The 21801-nt window shown below is 35.0% G+C and overlaps 1 pseudogene; it reads right to left on the reverse strand.

The window, feature by feature from the left end:
• Positions 1-1156: 1156 nt before the first annotated feature.
• The window catches only part of LOC119621454 (putative ankyrin repeat domain-containing protein 20A2), a 43584-nt pseudogene continuing 22939 nt past the window's right edge, over positions 1157-21801 (reverse strand).

Genomic DNA, 21801 nt, shown 5'->3' on the forward strand with positions numbered 1-21801 from the left:
CCAGTATAGTCATGCAATAGAATATCATTTAACTATAAGAAGAAATAAACTACCAATGTGTGCCAAAACGTGCATGACTTCTGAAAATATTATGCTAAGTGAAAAAGCCAGTCACAAAGGACTACAGATTGTATAACTCTATATATATGAAATACACAGAACAGGCCAACCTGTGGAGACAAAAGTAGATGGTGGTTGCCTATAACAGGGGTAGGTGAAGAGACATGGAGGAAGGTTGCAGTCATGCTTGGGAGATGTGGGGTTGCTTTTCAGGGTGATGAAAATGTTGTGAATATACTAATATTACTGAGTTGCACATTTTAAATGGTTGAACCGTCTGATATGTGAATTATATCAGTGAAACTGTTTTTAAAATCCAATGGCAGGACCAAGATAATTTTATCTCAATTTTTGATGTACATACTATATCAAATCTAAATATTTCTACAGTTTTATAGTATATTTTAAATAAAAGATAAAGAAAATGCCTAACTTTTCAAATAGTTTGTAAATTAACCTAAAATAGTACATTTCAAAGAATAGTATAGTGGCCTTTCTGTACAAGTTAACCTAGAATCTGTGAAATAAATAGACACAGATTCTGTGTTCATTCACAAAAGTGAAGAAATAAGATAATTTTCTGGAACATTCCATTAAACATTCTCCTCTGATTTAATCTGGCGTGCCTCATCAGAGCAACACAAAAATTACTTAAAAATACTGTTTAACAGGAGAAAAGTCAATTTTCTGTGAGGAATGATGTATAATTCTCAACCTTTCCAAGGGCATGTGTTGCAAGAGAAAAGGTATATAATGGTTTTTCAAAATGCTAGAATGAAAGTCACAATATAAAAGAAAAGTACATTATAAACATAGTAAAATGGAAATAATTAATTATGATTAAAACACAAAAGCTTCTGCCAAAATTAGTATCCTAAAACATGTTATATAATTCAATCAGCTGCAGAAAAACTGTCGACATGTTAAATTTCATACATACTTGACTTTCCACTTGAAATAATTTCTTCTTTGAGGCCTGTGTCTCATCCAAATTAATGTGACAATGTGATGTACCTTCCAGTGGAGACTCTAACATAGTTAATTTTTTAAGGGAATCAGCTACTTCTCGTTGAAGTTGTCTCACAACCACCTGATAAAATATTTTTGTTACTGATTTTATTAATTGCCTTATTATTAAATTATGTTAATACTATTGAACTCTAACGTACCTACTTTGAAAATTATCACCACACACATTAATTCACCTTCTTTTCATCACATGTACACACTTTTATTTATTACTGAATTCAGTGAGGAATGCAGAATGTGTTATCTTCCTGCCTAATTCGTATTCTTACTTACGCAACAGACTCATCCCACCATTCAATCATCTTAGAAGCTCAAATCAACCTCAAAGTTCCTAACATATTCAATCACCTGTTCAAATCCTTCTAACAGATTCCTATCTCAGAATAAAAGTAAAATTCCAATGACCTTTGAGGCCCTACGTAAACAGGTCTCTACCTCCCTCTCTGACTTCAAGCTCCTACAACTCCCTCTGTAATTACTCCATTCCCACTGTATGTGAAGCCTGCCACCCCTCTTTCATTTGAAAATGGGGATCTAATGCCTAACTCATAAATCACAGGCAGCTATAGTATCTTTGTACTGGACAAAGTTATATTCAAATGATAGTCATTGAGCTTTGAAATAAAAATTATGAGATAATTATTAATAAAAATATTCAAAGTAAACTCTAAATACCAATGGGAAGACTAAACCAAATACGGTTTTGCTAAAATTTACCACATATCCTAAATTATGATTTTATAACAAGTAGGTGCCCTTAAAACATTATGTGGTCATAAAAATATGTAATTTGATGTATTTTCAGATTTGTTAATACGAATAATAACAAAGCTATACCAACTAAAATATATTAAAAGCTACTTAAAGCAAGGTATGACAAGACACAGCAATGTACTACAGTTCATCTGGGAAATCTAGAATTAAGTGTCAAAGAAAATCACTTAATTAAATTGTAATTTGAAAAAGACTCATTTCAGGTGTAAACATTTCCATTTATACCTTCATCATGGGCTTAACATGTGGCAACATAAAGACATTAAAATTATTATTTAACCAGTACAGGACTATCTACCTGAAAATATAACTCTGTGCCTAATACAATTTTGCAGGTGACACAATGTCTTTTCTCAAAGTAAATCATCTCTCACCTCTACCTTTTATTTCCTAGAAACAAGGTATATTTCTAAGCTGATGGAGTAAACACATTTTGCCTTTTTTGTTTTCTTATTAAAACAGCTTTGTTGAAATATCATTTACATACTATATCTGTTTTAACTTAAGTTAAACGAGTTTTAGTACATTTACTAAGTTGTGCAGCCATCTCTACAATCCAACTTTAGAGCATTTCCATCACTACAAGATCCCTCACGCCCTTTAGCGGTCATTACCAGCTTCCAGCCCCAGCCCTTCGCAAACATTAATCTACTTTATGTCCCTATACGTTTCTCTTTTTTGGATGCTTCACGTAAATGGAATTATACAATATGGTAAACACACTTTTCATCTATTGATTTTTATATTCAACTAGGTTCAACATGTATCCAGAACCAAATGTTTAAATTTTCTTTCTAGAAGTTTGAAAATATTTCTCTTCCTTGATACTTACTACTCTTTCTGCTTTCTCTCTCTCATATCGAAAGAGACTTTCTTTTAAATGATCACAGTCATTCATTAGCTTCTTATTTTTCTCTTCGAGCAGGAGGTCTTTCTTTCCACTCTCAATAGAACCTCTTTGGATATTAATTACTATCTCTTTATGATCCTCTTTCTGATGAACATCATCTAGTAGCTGTTCAAGCCACAGATTTTCACGCTGGAGTTGACATATCCTTTCTTCCACACAGTTCCACTCTCCAGTGGAATTACTCACTTTAGCTTCTGCATTTTGATACATCTCTTTACGGAACTTATCTTCTAAGGTATTGAATTTAATTCGCATTTGAGAAAGTTGTTCAGTGAGAAACTCATTCTTATCTTCAACTTCGGAGATATCAGAACTCATTTTTTCTTGCACAGAAATGTCTTGTGTGTTCTGTAAAGCAAGTTTTAGATTTCTTTCTGTTTTCACACTTTCACTATGCTTACTTATAACAGCAGCCAGTCCAGACTGATAAGATTCAATTTCAGCTTCCAGTCTTGCCTTGCTTTCTTTTTTCTTCAGCAGTTCGGAATTGAGCCTTTTATTCTTAGCTTTGAGATCATTCAGCTCTTGTGGATCCTGGAATGCTGTTTTTGCTCTTTCCTCAGTGAGTTTTATACTCTTTTCAAGGGCAGCATTTCTTTCTTTAACAATTTTAATGTCCTTAAGATATTCATTTTCTTTTTCCAAGTTGTCATTTTTCATTGTATTTCCTGCCTGAGTATAGCAATTTCTGTCTTCAAAATGCAATTTTCAGCCATCAGATCTTCCGTTTCTTCATGAGTATGAAAATCCTAAATAAAATAAAAGACAGTTTTAGCTAGTACTCCATAAAATAACATATCATGATTACCTCTGAAGCTAAACAATAACCTGCACAACCGTACATTAAAAAGTTTACTGTCAGTGGATATCCAACAGGAGAAAAAGTTGAAGCAAAACTTTGAACCTTGTAGAGCGTAAATTCCAAAAAGTTCAGAAATTTATTTAAAGTCAATGAATTTATAAAAGTAAACACACACACACGCACACATGCACACCAGAGAATTTGTAAGAATATCAGAATTGGAAAAGGCTTTGCCTGAATTACAACAAACCCAAAAGCATAAATTAAAGCATTAACAAATTTGACTAAATTAAAATATATCAAAAAATGCATTTACACTTTGATATCTAACCCTTACACGACCCTATAGTAAGAACCTTAGTTCACACGTATTTGGACAGATAAAATTTCCCAAAGTTATTACAGTTCTGCTTCCCAGATAATATTCTACTGCAATTTGACTCTTTTAACACTTCTATAGTCAGTTCTAAGAATTACATTTACTAAATCATAAATCTAGACATTATACTAGTCACTCCTATATACATTCATTGATGAACTCCTCTAGTTACTATAATTTTGAAAAAGAAAGGTTAAAAATATAAGCAAGCTACAGGATTTTCCCCAGGACTTCTGAGTCTATTTCTAGTTCTCCAACAGATCACAGTTACTTCTGTGGTATAATTATATCAATACAAAATAAAACTTTTATTTTAAAACACCAACGGTAAATAAGATAAAATTTATAGAGCTCTTCTTAGAATATCATGAGATTATTTGTGATTGCAATAATTTCTGTTTCTTCTTTATTTTATTTTAGGTACAGAAATCAATATGAAATAGGGAAGTACAAGGAACAATTTTACTGGGAACAACATTTTTATCAATAGGTTATCACTAAGTATACATTATGGCATGTTATTGTTTGCAAAAGCACTTGGTAATAAAATAATATCCTATGTGGATGCCAAGACTTATAATAAATATTAATAATTGTACCTGTAAGTGTCACCATTCATTTTTAAAAGTGAGATAACACTTCTGATTTGTTTTAGACCTATTATAGTATATATTAAATCAAGTGGACATTAAATCAAGTAAAATTGATAAATAATGTTTAAAATATAGAATTTTTACCAAAGATTGATTTACCTGATTTGGAGTATTTCTTGCAGTTTTTGGTTTCATCTCTAGTGACTGAACAGTCAGTTCAGGTTGTTTTGCTTCAACTTCTTTCTTATGTTTTTTCTCTTTCCTTTCTAATTCTTCTCTATTTTTTTTTGTACAGCATATTAACATTTATTTTTTCTTCATTTTCCTGTTTTAAGGTGCATCTGCAGATAAAGACATTTCTCTTAAAATGCATTTTGTTAAAAAATAAAGAGCTCATCTTGTTATCTACCTTTGCAGATGTTGTTTATCATCCTAATAAAACTTCCATGTTCTGGATTATTTTTCCTTTGCAGCTCTCAGATATTTAATTTCTCACTTCAACATCTTCAAAAGAATGCATATACTTGAAAAGTAGTAAGGAAAGGATATTCCACTAAAGTTTCTGTTACTAGTCACTCTAGTATATATTATAAAAAAGGATACTGGAGATTATTCAGTAAAGTTACAAGTTCAAAGTTACCTTTTTAAATCACACGATCATAATTACTCCCTTATCAGAAAAGATTGTTTACGATCAACTACATTTTTAAAGTTACTATTTATTGACAAGTGTATAAGTTCACTAGAAATAAATTTTCATCTTTATGAAATATTGCAGGTACCTCTCCAAATGATTGACAGAGTAAGATGGCACCTTCAGCTGTCCCTCATACAAACTATATCTGCAGATGACTGTCAGCCAAAACTAGGCTAAAGAGTCTAACATCTGTTACCCCATATTTTTTATATTACTTTCTAAATACTTTCAATTCACCTTGTTATTACATAGATTTTATATATTTATTAACCTATTGTTCATTATGTGTAATATATAATTAATGTCCTTAATAAGTGTGTGTATGTTTACACAAGTTATGTTTTCCTGTGAAATCTAGTCCCAGAAATGGAGTTGTTGAGTTAAAGGGATGTCAGGTTATTTGAATTTTTGATACAAAGCACTAAGTTGCCCTTCGGAAATAATTTACCAATTTCATATACCAACGGTGTATGAGAATGCATTTTTCCTCACATACGCCAACACTGGTAATTACTTTTTAAATATCAGCATGACTTTTAAAAATATATCTTATTTTATGTTAATTTGCATTTTTCTGATTACCAGGGAGGACTAAATATCCCTGGTAAAAATATAAAACTTGTTAATCATAAGGAATATTAGTCCAAGTTTGCATTAGTTTATAGCACAATGACAATTACCTCCTGTTAAATACTGCTATAGGCAGCCAGGCACGGTGGCTCACTCCTGTAAACCCAGCATTTTGGGAGGCCGAGGTGGGCAGAATATCTGAGGTCAGGAGTTCGAGACCAGCCTGGCTAACAGGGTGAAACCCCAGTTCTACTAAAAATATAAAAAATTAGCCAGGCATGGAGGCACATGCCTGTAATCCCAGCTACTAGGGAGGCTGAGGCAGCAGAATTGCTTGAACTTGGGAGGCAGAGGTTGCAGTGAGCCGAGATCACACCATTGTACTCCAGCTTGGGAAAGAAGAGAGAAACTCCATCAAAAAAAGAAAAAGAGAAAGAAAAAAACATCCGTGTCCTAGGCTTACCTATCACGCTCTTCTTTCAGCTTCTTGGGAAACTGCTGAGGATGCATTTCCCCAGTCTTTCTTTGTTGGGGTAATCTGTCAGCAGCAGCTGTGCAATCACATAGATTTTCTGATACTGGTATTTTTTCACTTTTGTTTGTATTATTTCCTTCTTTGACCTTTAATAAAAGTAATATGAATAATAATTGTTATTATTTTATTCAATAAAAATAACTTTTTTCCTGATTTTTTCACTTGATTCAGGTTAAATGTCACCATTTTTATCATAAAAGTATTTTGTGTTTACTTTAATCTTATCATTGTACATAATGATTATAGCTATAAGGTACTCATCATTTTATCATTGAAATTTTTGCCAAGTCTGCTTATTTCTGTTTGAGTGAACAGAAAAATTTTACAAAATTTCAAAAAAGGCTCTTCTCCATTTTGTGCTTTTATTCCCATCCACTCTTTGCTGCCTGATATAAATTTTTATACTATCTGACTGGCAGAAACAGAGAAATAAAAAGACACAGGCGTAACATATGTCTTCTGTCTTTACCACCTGGATTTTACATGAAATAGCCAGATGAAGAGGATGTGACCTTGTGGGGCTTCAGGAACAGTAAAGAAGTTTCCCTTTTCTGCACTAAGCTATTCTTTTCCCCACTGCCTTTTATCTCTCTTTTTTTTTTTTTTCATTTGAATCCTGGGATATCAAAAAAGTAAACGTGCTCCCTGAAGGATGGGAACCAAAGTTTGCCACAACACAAGAAGCAGAGTGAAACTGCTGAGTTTCTAGTGCAGAATTCTGGAAAATGCGATGCTTCCCAGATTTCACATTCGATTACCACAAAAGTTGATAGGTGGAAAGCATATGGTCCAGTTACCAACTTTAGCCCCATTATCTACTGATAATGGGAGTCAAACCAACCAAGACATATTAAATGTTTCATCCACATCTCCTAAGGTGGCATTCACTAGCATTTCATGGCACCAAATAACATGATACAATTCCATATTGCTGAATTACATAAAAAATCAATTTATCAAATTAGTCAGATATATTAAAAGTCTAACTTGAACAAAGCAATTTAATGCCTCACAGGGTGCAAAAAGCCTCATGGGCTTTTACTTTGAAAGAATAAAATCTCTATCTTTAGAACACAATGTACAGAACTCAACTTCCTACTTAAGAGTCAAAGGTTAAATTTTTGACTGATAAATTATGCTTCTTATATGATCAAAATCATACATGCCAAAACTTACTATACTTTATTAAACAACATAAGGTCTGATTCAGCAGAAAAATTGGAAAGTGGTGATTTTTAAAAATATGTGGAAGTATATATCTGTTTTCAAAAGTATTTGAAATAACCATGATGGGACTATAAGTTCAAACAGTTTGAGCTAAGCAGATAAACTTTCATGCATGAAAACACATTAAACAGACTCATTTGGCTGGGAATATTCATTGCAACTCTCAAGGTGAGATGTGTTTTTGTGGCTCATCTCAGTCATTGCTTCCCTCCCATTGTATTCCCATTCTATTAATAAATAAACGTAGTTCATCTCTAAATGAATACAGAAAAAAGAATCTAGAATCTAGAGCTTATTTCTTTACCAATTTCTTTATGTTTATCTGGTTCAGAAGGTCTCTTGGTATATGGATGAATTAGTTTCCCAGCCCATATGCCACTTGGAAGACTGAGAGTGAGACTTAGGTTGATTAATGAACAAACATTATGAGAACATTCTCCAGAACCATTATTTAGATAGCAGAACTAATCTACTTTGACACATAATTACATATTTAGATAACCCCACTGTAACTGTACGCATGAGATTTTCTTGAATAGAAAATTTGACTAAATCAAATAATTGATAAAGAGAAAAAAGAGAAGCAGCAAGTGAACCTCTGTCTTTTTGAAGTTGGACTTTCTCTTTCTCCAAAGCCCGGAACTCTACTTGTAACATGCCTATCTCATTCTTAAACCTTGGAATATCTTGCTGTAAGTCTCCTAGCTATATTTTTGGTGTTTTTTTCACTATGTGGCAGAGAATAACTCACATTTTATAATTCAAGATTCCTGCTTTTGTAGTTGTTAGCACTGGGATTGTCATATGGTGGCTTCTGGAACAAGCACTGTATTGGTTTTCTGTTTTTAGAAGTATCTGTAGCAGCAGAAATACTGTAGCTTTCTATCTGAATCATAAGCTTCATTTCTTTGGGGTGGGTAAACCACAAATCAAAAAGACTCTCAGGATCTCTAGATTGAGGCCAATACCTAATGTCTAATTTCCAAATAGTGGTATTCGGGTTTATATTTTTTGCTATTTGCATGTCAAACACTTAATCATCTTTCATTTCAATCATAATTACTAGGTTCCTTAATTTTTTGGTTTCTGTATCATTAAATATTTTTTCTTCATCTTTTTTAGAAGCAAGCTATGTGTCTGGTTTGTTATCATTTTTATAGTCTGATTTATTTTCATTTAAATGAAACTTAGAAGATGACTGGCAAGTATATTTCAGGGACCTGGAGTGGGAATGGAATGAAAGACATTTTTCATGGGCTTCCTCTGTTCAGGCGCCGCCTGGAGTGTCACAGAGTTAGACCCTCCAGATATATCTTCCTCCTCACAATCATGGACATGACTCATCAGATCAGAGGGCACTCCTTTTTTGTTCATCCCTCTTTAGAGTTACTATGTAGAAGCTCTGCCTCAGGGCAAGCAATACTTTTGGAGTTTTCAAAACTTTCACCAATATTCAGCTTGAACTTGTTTGCAATGAATATTAAAGAAAGTCCTGAATATACAGATAGATTCCCGTTATCACAATTCTCACCCAGTTCTGGTTCTTGAGATCTTTTTTTTTGGCAAGTGCAAAATGGAAAACAAATTTGCTTGTTTTGTTTCTCAGTTACTGTCTTTTCTGTTGGAGTGCATGTTTTAAAATTGGCTTTAATCAAGTACAAACAAAGAAATGTTCAAAAATAATTAAAATTTAACTGATACTTAATCTATGTGTCGCTACTTTTATATGATGGGATTGTAACTAAAATATGAAAAATAATGTGCCTTGGCTTAACATAGGAGAGAAACATGAACTGGCAAGCTGAACTCTCTGTGTTTGTTTGGACTCAACTTAATTCATTATGTGTTAAATCTACCAGAAATGAATTCAAAGATATGTAGTATTATAAAAGATTCCTCTCTTACAAAGATTTTACCTCAGCATACCAGAAAGAGTGAGCCCCTACAGTGCATGTATATTTCTGAAGATTAACTAGAGACTAGGCAAACACTCAATTATTAAGAGCCAAACTGAACACCACTAACAAAGAGAAGCAAAATTTTAAATTCCAATTCAAATGATATACTATGATAGTGTTATGTATCTAGATAGATTTTCTGCTTATATCCACTTCTAATATATCTTAAGTTCCACTAGTGATAGTGGATGGATTTTTTAAATTGTAGGAATATTTTCTATGTATTTATGTTGAAATAAAGTTATTGTTTGTACCCTGACACCAAAGGTCCCATTCTGCAAGGTAGGATTCTCTTAATAGGCAACTGGGTTGACTTTTATGACCCCATTCACTTCCTGAACACAGACACTGAAGTCAACTGGTGACCACAAAACAGAATAAATCTTTAAACTGGACACTGGTGACCAGCAATATAAAACTGCAACATTTGAACCACTGGCAATGATGACTCCTTTAGCGCTAGTTTAGCTCAGTGGCCATCATGGTTAAATTGTTCATAATTTCGATTTCTTAGTAATGAGACTCAATATTTCATGTTACCTTCTGTATTAAGAGTAAGGTTATAAAAATAAAAGAGCAAGAGAATTCTGAAGATTTCTTGCCTCAATTCCAAGAGCAAAGACAGCTATGAGTTACTAGAGATAGTAAGAATATCTTAAGTTTTGTAACAGGTTAAAATGTTTTAAAAATTGAATATAAAATTATGATCCATTGGATTCTAAAGGTATAGCCTAAAAGGTCATGTCATTTGGTCTATGCTTTGTTACTAAAGCAAAAAAAAAAAAAAAAGAAAACAATGTTAAACAAGAAACTTAAATTTTTATATACCTGTGGTTGCTTCTTTTCGCTTCTTTCACACCTTTCTTGCTCTTCCTCTGAAGCCACTAGTAAGGCTTGTTCTGTTGACAAATTCATTGGTTTAGTTCAAATGAACTAAGAACAGTTAGATAAAGACTATAATCTTTATAAAAATAGAGAATAAAATTTCTTTGTATTATATATTTTGAGAGTTTAAATGAAGCTTAATGTTGACTGAAATATTTACTTCTTTCTTTAAGAAATACTTCTCATTATCCAAAACTTCAACAAACCCCTTGGGGAGACACTAGGTATCACCAGGTTCAAGCCATACAAAATCTCAGGGTCACTTACAAATTGTTCCACCCAATATAAATAAACAAAGCTGTCGCAAACAAAACAAATTTTGAAATACAGTCAAAATATACAATGTAACACTTTACTATAATTCATAACAGTATCTTTTTAACAACACACTGAGTTGGCAGTTATTAATAATTTGCAAAATTATCATTGTTTACACCTTAATTAGTGTGCACCCCATTTTTTACATCACAAATGTTTTCTCCTGCTATTCTGAAAAATTTATTTTCATCTTTTAAGACTCTGAATGTAGGCTGGCCATAATAGCTCACATCTGTAATCCCAGCACTTTGGAAGGCCACAATGGGAGAACTGCTCAAGGCCAAGAGTTTTAAGGCCAGCCTGGGAACCATAGATAACCTTGACTCTACAAAAAATTAGACAGGTATGTTGATATGTGCCTGCAGTCCCAGCTACTCAAGAAGTTCAGGTGAGAAGATCCCTTGAGCCCGGGAGTTTGAGGTTGCAGTGAGTCTCGATCACGTCATTGCACTCCACCCTGGGGCATAGAGTAAGAACTTGTCTCCAACAACAGAAAAAGAAAAAGAAAAAAGGCTCAGAATCCTGTGTGAAGTCTTCCTTCATTCTAGCTGTCTTTCTCCACACACATGTGTCTGTTTCATGGGCCTCCCTTAGTACTTTGGCAATTTTTCCAGTGTCACTTTACCACCTAAACTGCACATCATGTCTTTACATATTGATCCCCTTTGCTGCTAGGTTGTAGAGGACAATCTTTTGAATCATCTTTGTATAAACAGTCTTAACTTTGCTAAATAATTATTGAGTTCCTGCTATGTGTTAAGCACTGGGGTATAAGGAAGGAAAATAAAAGCTGTCAGCGATGGCTTTCCTAAAGATCATGCATGAGCTGCGACTTAGAGAGTGAGGTTAGCCAGATTAAGTGAGGCAGAGGGCAGGAAAGGGTGAGCACATGCCAGGAAGCAACGAGAAAGGGAGAGAAGCCTCCAAGAGTGTATGTATTTCTCTGCAAAAGAGGAATGGTGAGGGACCATTGCCAGCAGCTCAGTAATTCCAGAGAAAAAGGCAGATGGGGAACGGGCTATGGATGAAGATTTGGGCATAAATCAGTTTTCTTTTCTTTCCTTTTTTTGAGACAAGGTCTTACTCTGTCTCCCAGACTGGAGTGCAGTGGAATGATCCTGGCTCACTGCAACCCGGCTTCCCAGGTTCAAGCAGTTCTCCTGCCTTAGGCTCCCAAGTAGCTGAGATTGCAGGTGCATGCCACTACCGCCTGCTAATTTTTGTATTTTTATTAGAGATGGGGTTTTACCTGTTTGACCAGGATCATCTTGAACTCCTGACCTCAAATGATCTACCTGCTTCAGCCTCCCAAAGTGCGGGGATTACAGACATGAGCCACCATGCCCAACCCAGAAGTCAGTTTCTGAAATCCTTATATATCTTTAAGATGCTTGGATATTAGGTATTCAGGAGTGGTTCATGGATCTATTTGCATTAGAGATAATTAACTCTAAATACTGTGAGGAGCATAAAATTCTGAGACACATAAACAAATGAACAAAAATAAAACATAAGGCAATGTTGCAAAGATGATGCAGGCCTGAGATGTTTTCAGAAATATTTAGGATATAAGTATCAGTGGTCATTATAAGAATGGATTTTTACTGCATGAATAAATGTATATATCTGGGTCCCTGGAGCAATACACTCTGCTCATTACTTTACAAACTTTATCAAATGAGAAGTAAATTAATCTACATAAACTGTTTCAGTTACTTCTATTTACTTTACACTTTTTCTGTTTCAGTTTTACCATGTGCAGGAAATGCATTTGGGTTTTGTGGTGGTTGTTGTTGTTGTGTGAAATGGAGTTTTGCTCTTGCTGTCCAGGCTGGAGTGCAGTGGTGCTATCTCAGCTCACTGCAACCTCTGCCTCCCAGGTTCAAGAGATTCTCCTGCCTCAGCCTCCCAAGTTGCTGGAATTACAGGCATGTGCCATCATGCCCAGCTAATTTTGTGTTTTTAGTAGAGATGGGTTTCTCTATGTTGGTCAGGCTGGTCTCAAACTCCCAACCTCAGGTTATCTGCCTGCCTCAGACTCTGAAAATGCTGGAATTACACCCACGAGCCACGGCGCCCAGCCACATTTGGGAATTTTCTTTTAAAAGTTCTGCTTCCTGGATTTACCAAGCTCATGAGAAAATAGAAGCAAATAAGCCATTTGCATAGTTCAGAAACTTTGGATTTATAACTTGTCATCACTACTCTAGAAGACTATCATCATGTTTTGTAAAACAAAATGTTAATTCTAGACATAAGGGGAAAAAGAAATTAAAACTATAAGGGTGAAAATATATTGCATAATTTATTACTCTTGACATGACCATATGACTGATTAAGAGCACTGAATTTCACTTGTATGTAAAGTAGACCCCATATTAGCCGCAGTTAGTCAATAGACTTGGTGTTCTAGCAGAATTAAATTGGATGCTCCTGTGTTATCTTTAAACGATACAGCTCTTCTGAACACCCATACTCCTAGTGCATGACTATCCATTAAGACAAGGTGAAGGAATGTGTAAGTACAGCTGAGGAGACACCATAAGGCAAATGCTCAATGGTTCCCATTAATATTGGGAAAATCAACACTATAATACAGAAAGCTATAGGCATTATTTAATATTTGGCTTGGGAAGGTATTTTTAGTGACATTGCATACAGTTGTAACTAATAATTGCACAATTAGAGATGTAAAAATAAATCAAAGCCACATTGTCTTTGAGTAGGAAATCTGTAGACGTCTGCAGCAGCCCCCAATTTTTCCAATCCAGCCCCAAAATTCTAAATATAATCATGGTACCACTCTCAAATGTATGTTAAATACTAAACTCAATGAAATTACTCTTTCTCCTTATTCTCTTTGTTATTTGTATGTTGCTTTCCTTAAAGGAAGAATACAAATGCCTTGCTAAGAAGCATTCTGTTTGGGTGTAGCCTGCACAAGGGGAGGAAACACAAAGGACTTTTGGCCACAAAATGACTTCTGAAAAGTCAGAACTGTGGGAGCATGAAGCCAGCCAAAGGAATCGAGAATAACATGTTCTATGCTTCCTTCCCTTCTTTGTTCTCTTCCTACTCTAATAGCTGCGACTCACACAGGTAATGAAGAATATAATTCCCTGATAGTAACACAGCTCCAAGATTAATCCTTTCTTTAACTATGAAGTTTGTGTGTCCAAAGTCTGTAGTTGCTGTCTGATTTTTCATCACTGATGGTGATAGACATTTATCATCAACTCACAACTTCCCAAATCTTTGAAAAGTCTTACTATTGATGATTCAACTAGTAGAAACATAATCTAAAATATCTGAAAATTATGTTTTTATTTATTAGAATGTAAATAGTAATACAAATTGTAATAAAGTGTAAAGATTCTTTCTTCCCTGAAGCAGTACCATGTTGTCATTTACCCCACAAACACACTACTCCCTCGTGGTCTAATGTATTTTACAAGTCCTGTAATTGCTATTAACTCAAACAAGTTTATTTAACTTGTTTTAAGCTTCTGTGATTTACTACAATTTACTTTGAATCACTCAACGATCTCTATTATATATGTTGTTTTCCATGAGGAATTTGTTTATTAATAATTAAGATTCTTCAGTGATAAGAAAATATTTGAATAAATAAGTTTGAGAATAAACACATGATATTATTGTGTGTTTTTGTGTTCTAGAGACAAAAACTTCAAAAAAATTATAATGAATATACATTAAATTAAAAACTGCCTTCATTTAACCAAGATGATCTTCCCTCAATGCATGAATACCTTCAGAATTCACATGTGAAGCCTTAAATATAGACCAAAGATTTATATAAAATACAATAGCCTTAACAATCTTATCTGTAGCCAACACAGTGGATCCCGCCTATAATCCCAGCACATTGGAAAGCTGAGGTGGGCAGATCACCTGAGGTCAGGAGTTCGAGAGCAGCCTGGCCAACATGGAGAAACACCATCTCTGCTAAAATAGAAAAATTAGCAGGATGTGGTAGCACGTGGATGTAATATCAGCTAATTGAGGGGCTGAGGCAGGAGAATTGCTTGAACCCAAGAGGCAGAGGTTGTAATGAGCCAACACTTAGCCACTGCACTCCAGCCTTGGCGATAGAGCAAGACTTTGTCTCAAAAACACCAACAGGACCGAATATTTCCATTATAAAAATAAGTCTATGTTCACACGAGATCTGAAGAGTACACAACGCTGTGAGATAGGACAGAAATATATTTTAAAAGTTATATTCCCGGTTTCTGTATCAACAAAACTGTTGAATTTTAGCTTTTAAGACAAGTCAAGGAAAAGAGCAAAAAATGCAGAAGTGAAACTTGAAAGGTCACTTGGCCATCAAGGGTTCATGATCACTGAACTTACACAAACTACATATATTTTTCAAAACATTATTTCTGAATTTTGATCTGAGCATCCCTGGAGTTTCAGATTCATTCAAGGATGTCCACGAGGTCAAATAAGACAATGTCACTTGCTATTTTCAATTTTCTTTTCTGAGAACAGTGCAGCATTCTTCCTCAGAGAAATGAATTGTCCTAACTTCATAGGCTAAAGGCTCACGAGTCATAGTTCTAAGAGTATGTATAAAATATGGTGGTGCATGCTTGTATTCTGAACCTTTCAGCTTTAAACTTTCATATAGTAAATATTAATAGACACAAACTGATTTTAAAAAGCCCTTTTAATCTGACATTATTTCTATTTTTCTTTCTTTCTTCATTTATCAGCAACAGGAGAGTCTAACTGAAACTGGTAAAGTGGTAAAAGGGAATACAATGAAAAGTGTAAAATGAGTTAAACCAGAGATAATCATATCAATGTGGATGCATCTGGAAAATACGATACACCAAAGAAAGTGGCAGAAAAGTATGTAAAGTGTAGAACCACTCATATACCATTTTAGGACACAAATAAAACATTCTGCATATTACTTCGGAGCATCACTATATAGTCAAAGATTTCAAAAGGGCATTGAAATGAAAACTAATTTACGATGTCGGTAGCCTCTATGCAATCATGTTTTAAAAACCTTAACACCAAAAAGTCTCAAAATAACCCTTTTAAAAGACTGTCTACCAGTTATAAATGAATCGTTACTTTCCTCATTTTTAATAATCAAAGACACCAAAACTCACACATACACACACCTGTGCATACACCTACACGCACAGTCTGCTCATTGGAACATCTGATTGGTTTCAGATCATCAGTGTAATAACACTAGCAACAAGTATCTAGAGTTAACACAGAAACTGACACGTTAATAAGTAAAGCCTTCCTCTAGGTAAAGATCAGAACTCCAACTAGCACATAACTCACTGGAAATATCTTAGAGTCTCAAAATTCACTGCTTTGAATCCCTGACAAGAACAAAAATGTTATATTGAAAACTTTATGCTATTCAAAATATTAAAAGAGAAACATCTGAGTCAAACTTTACATTTTAAAAATATTTTTATGGCTTCTAAATTTGTTTTTATTCAAATATGAATACCAACAATGACATTTATGTCAATGCCTTCCATTCAATTATGAACAAATAGGATTAGCAGTAAGAATAATGTGAGCACTTCCATCATTTAATGTACTTATTTCCAGCATTCCATTTGTATTGATAACATACCTGCTCTCAAGGTCTGTACTTTCTTTCTTTGTGCTGCCCCTTTCACAGCAGGATCTTCCATTTTAGTGCTAGGCTGAATGGGTTTTAAAAGAAAATGATTCACAAATCATATATATTTTATACAATATGGAATTAGTGCTTCAAAAATATGCATAATTAATTACCTTCAAGGAAGGATGTTGTGCAGGAGGCCCTACAAAGCAAAGGGGATATGTCATCAATTATATGTAAGTATGACAGGGCCAACCAAATATTCAGGCAGTGTTACTATCAAGCTGAGTTCTCAGGTCTGACTATAAAAATAATTACTTAAGGTTTTGAGGGTAATTCTTGGCTGCTTCTTTTCCTTGTGTAGGACAGCAACATGACAGAAATATAGTGAGGAAAATAGGAATATAGGATTCCTAAAACTCAGTTTACATTTCAATAGTGAGATTATGTTTCAAATGCCTATACCTAAAACAGAAAAGCAAGGATATCACTGTAAACACGTGGGCTGATGAGGAGAAAAGAGACCATTAAACAGATGAGGAAATCAAACCTGAGGGTATCAATGTCAAGGCTGAGGGTGAAGGTACAGAGTATTTTCACTCAACACATCAGAGGCATTGCTGCCAGCACACCACAGATAAATTCCCCATGTCCTGTCGCTGAGGAAATACACAGTTGAGATGACAGTTCAGGTGAACGTGCAATTCACCTCTCATCAAAGACAGTGTTTTAAATTGATCAGCTGGGATACACACTTATGAAATCACAGCTAAATAAAATATTCATTTTTCCCATGACCACATGGGCTATTGCAGCACCTACATTTCTCCTATCCCCTCGTTTGGCCTTGAATTAGAGCTCCTTGATCCACTCATACAAGGCGGTCCATAAAATACATCAAATAAACTATGTAGAATCAGTTTCCAATATCAAAATATTTATCAAAAAAGAAAACACTGAAATACCACAGACTTGCTGGATATGAATACATTTTATATTGCAAAATCAGTGCAGTATTTATTGAAAATGAGAAATTTGATATTCACAGAATGAATTTTAAAATATAATTGCATCTAAAATTAACTAAATTTGGTATATTACCTTACACTGTAAAGGACATTTATAAAACAGCTATCATATCAAATAACTGGCTGTCTCAAAAAAAATTAGCCAAAGTATCTATATGCAATTTAATCACATCTTATTCACTCATGTCAGTGAAACTTCTCTCTCTGAGGCCTGACAGTTATGAAATGAAATGAGCTGCTGCAGTTTACCCCAAGTCTAGCACTCCCTCCTGCCTCCAGTACTCTCCACAGCAATAACCTCTCTTGTGAGACTGGCCATAGGCCAAAGCAACCGGAAGTGACTCATCTCAAGTTTACTTGGCTTTAACTCCCAAGAACACAGCAAATATCTTTCTTTCCTCCCTCCTTGTCGTTTCACAATCCCTCTTCCTTTGAAAAAGTGATTTTTAGATCTGTCATCCTGATGCTTCCCTTCCTAGCTGCTTTTTATGGATCATTGCGATCACGGTTGTCATCTGTGTTCAGGAGTAGTATACACCTGTAATCTCTCTTTTCATCTCATTCTCCTTCCCCTGTGGCTAGAATCATGCTCAGAAATAAAAGGAAATTAATGCTCTCCCTGGATTCTGTTATTTTTTAAATTGCTCTTCAATGGTTCTTTTTCCAGATTTCTCTAAAGGAAGGCTATTGCCTTGTTATTCAGGGCTGTGTCCACGGACCAGCACCAACATCACCTGAGTACTCATGAGAAATACAGAATCCCATACCTGCTGAACCACAATGTGCACTTTCCAGAAGCTCCTCAACTAATTCATGACAATTTGAATGCCCTTTTCTACACTGATGTGCTTGCATATCGGTTTACCCTAATTGCCCTGTTTGGCCTAGTGTCAATTTCTTCCCTACTATGTCCCTGAATTTAATACTACATTGTAAGTCATAATGTTTCTAGAGAACTTTTAATCAGGCAACACCTTCTTTACTTAATTTCTTCTCCATAAATCACCCAACACTGTTCTTTTCAACTATGTTAATTTGGCCTATATGATACTATCCCATGAATTTACACCATTTTCTATAAAACTAAATTATAGCCATACATGGCTGACCATTTACGGTGATATTCATCTATGGTAGATAAAACACAGGTCTGTGTGGTAAGTACTTCAATCCTTAATGCCTCCCCAGTAGTGAGGATAACAGCAAGAGTAGGAAAATGTTACTCTAATTTGCTGACACATTTTCGTACTGCCCGCATATGTTTTTTTTATGTATTATATGTACACTCTGCCCTCTTCATTCTTTCTTTCTCTTTATTCATTTCCTCTTCCCTCTCTCCTGAGTTGCCTCAGGTCTTAGAGAATCTTAAAATGGAGCTCACATTCAGCTCCTTTAGTAGTGTTCCCAATAGAATCAACTACTGACCCTTGGTTAGAGACACAACTTATCAGCATTTGACTTCTTCTTTACTTATTATAGTTAATAGCACATTTTCTTTAGCTAGGAGACTATATTAGTGCTCATGTTTTAAAAGAAACATTCCATCAAATGACTTTTTAAATAAAATACACTTCTCACCTTCTCCTTTTCCATTGACTATTCTGTTGCCTCCTTCATGGGAAGGTCCAGGTAAAGGCTGTGACAATGTCTCGGGGACACACTGCTAAGGAAATATCAAGAATTAGTTTCCATTTAAAAAATTATAATGAGTTACATCAAGAGTTTCTTATCATTCTCTTTTTATGAAACCGGATCTCATTCTGTCAACCCAGGGCTAGAATGCAGTGGCATCATTATGGCTCACTGTGGTCTCAACCTCCCGACCTCAGGCAATCTTCCCACCTCAACTTCCTGAATAGCTGGAACTACAGGTGCATACCATCATGACAGGCTAATGTATTTATTGGTAGTTTTGTAGAGACAAGGCCTCATTATACTGCCCAGGCTGGTCTCAACCTCCTAGGCTCAAGTAAACCTTCCACTTCTGCCTCCCAAACTGTTGAGATAACCAGTGTGCACCAGCACACACAGCCCTAACCAGTTCCTTTAAATAAACCTCAATGTTGCCCAGATATGGTGGCTCACACCTATAATCCCAGCCCTTTGCAAGGCCAAGGTGGGTGGATTGCTTGAGTTCAAGAGTTTGAGACCAGCCTGGGCAACATAATGAGAACACATCTCTACACAAAAGTACAAAAAGGAGTCAGGCATGATGGTGTGTGCCTGTATCCCAGCTGCTCGGGAGGCTGATGTGGGAGGATCACTTGAGCCTGAGAGGTGGAGACTGTAGTGAACCAAGATCATGCCACTACACTCCAGCCTGGGAAACAGAGCAAGACCCTGACTCCCCCAAAATTTCTATTTAAAATGTGAGAGTAAAGAGATATACAAGTGAAAAACAAGCCTAATTGGTCAATGAAATATGAGCTTAAGTCAAGAAAGAAAAGAAACAACATGAAGTGCAATAAAGTATATGGAGAAATAAATCTGTAACAGAGCCTTTTGTTCTTTCATATCCCTAATAATACTAATTAATATTTATGCAGCAATTAGTTTTTAGTAAGTACTTCTGTGATAAAGTTCATTACTCTAAAACTTTCAATTAGCTAAATATGGTCATCTACCACTACCTGAAAGAACATATTATAAAAGAGAGAAACCTGGAACTTTCCATCAACTTTCCACCCAGAAAAAGAATTTGTCACCAGAACTCTAAAGGGTAATGTATAGCTTGAAATGGTATATTTAATAGAACATGAGTTGGGGCTAATAAAACATTTAAGAAATGTTAATCTAAAATCACAATGTTAAGATTCCAGTTGAATGATACTAGAAAATATATTGTAACCCTCTTTGCTACTGATTACCTATTTCTAATTTATTTCCTTGTTATTTATGGCATAATTCCTCAACATAACACATCAAAAGTTATATAACTTTAAATATTAACAAGAACACAAATGTAAGCAATATTTTAAATACAATATTCAATTATTAGATACATTAGGTATATTACTTATAACATTCTATTATTTAAAAATTCACTTGTCTCTTTATTCAGACTAAACAAATATTGAGGCTGAACGTCTCATATCCGTAACATCAGCACTATGAGAGGCTGAGGTGGGCAGAACACTTGAGCCCAATGGTTAAAGACCAGCCTGGGTAACAAGGCAAAACCCTGTCTTTTGAAAACTCAGCCAAGCATGGTGACACAGATCTATAATTTCAACTGCTTGGATGTCTGAGGTGTGAGGATCACCTGAGCCCAGGAAAGAGAGATCGAAGTGAGACAAGATCTCAAAAGTGCCCTCCAGCCTGGGGGACAGAGTGAAACCCCATCTCAAAAAACAAGAGTTAAAATGCTTCTTACATAGAAGACTGTATTTTAGGCCCTCCAGGATACACACAAGTATGTTTATTGATCTCCAGGAGTTCATGGTATGCAGAAGCTTCCAATGATTATTTATAAGGACTTTGAGTGGTTATTTTATTTTATTTTATCTTATTTTATTTTATTTTTTTAAGATGTAGTCAAGCTCTGTCAGCCAGGCTGGAGTGCAATGGTGTGATCTTGTTTCACTGCAACATCCGCCTCCTGGGTTCAAGTGATCCTCCTGCCTCTGCCTCCTTAGCAGCTGGAAACACAGGCATGTGCCATCATGCCCGGCTAATTTTTCTGTGTGTTTTTATTTAGAGACAAGGTTTCACCACGTTGGCCAGGCTGATCTTGAACTTCTGACCTCAGGTGATCTATCCACCTCAGCCTCCCAAAGTGCTGAGCTTGCAGGCATGAGCCACTGAATCCGGACAAGTAAATATTTTAAATAAACTACGATGATAAAATTATGATGTTAAAGTCTTACTATAGTGGTATTAAGAGTCTCTGCTTCTAGAACTGGTTATTTGCAGCAAAATACATGTTATTCAATTAGATGAAATTAGACGAAATGTTTTATATAAACTCTTCATGGATATCTCATAAAACACACAAAAAAAATCCCTTTGCGATACAAATCTTGAGAATATAAATTTAAATTTCTACATTACACAATTTATATTTTTAAATCAGATACATTCTTGTTATGTTGCCCAGGCCGTTCTCAAACTCCTGGGCTCAAGCAATCTTCGTGCTTCAAACTCCCTAGCAGCAGGGACCACAGGTACTCACCACCACACTCAGCCATTTTTCTACAATTTTTAATATTATTTTAGTCTCACTACAGAATAATATAGGTAGAGAAACAATCTCCCCTAGAAACTATATGATATCAAAATAATAAGTTTCCAAGAAAAAGCTCTATGCTATGTCCTGGACATTTTCACCACCAAAAAGTACCAGAGGGGGTCCATGATTACTGCAAATTATTTGAACACTGAAGATTTATAGAGGTATAAATAGTATGAAAG

The sequence above is a fragment of the Chlorocebus sabaeus genome, chromosome 2, assembly GCF_047675955.1.
Source record: "Chlorocebus sabaeus isolate Y175 chromosome 2, mChlSab1.0.hap1, whole genome shotgun sequence".
In the NCBI taxonomy this organism is placed as follows: domain Eukaryota; kingdom Metazoa; phylum Chordata; class Mammalia; order Primates; family Cercopithecidae; genus Chlorocebus; species Chlorocebus sabaeus.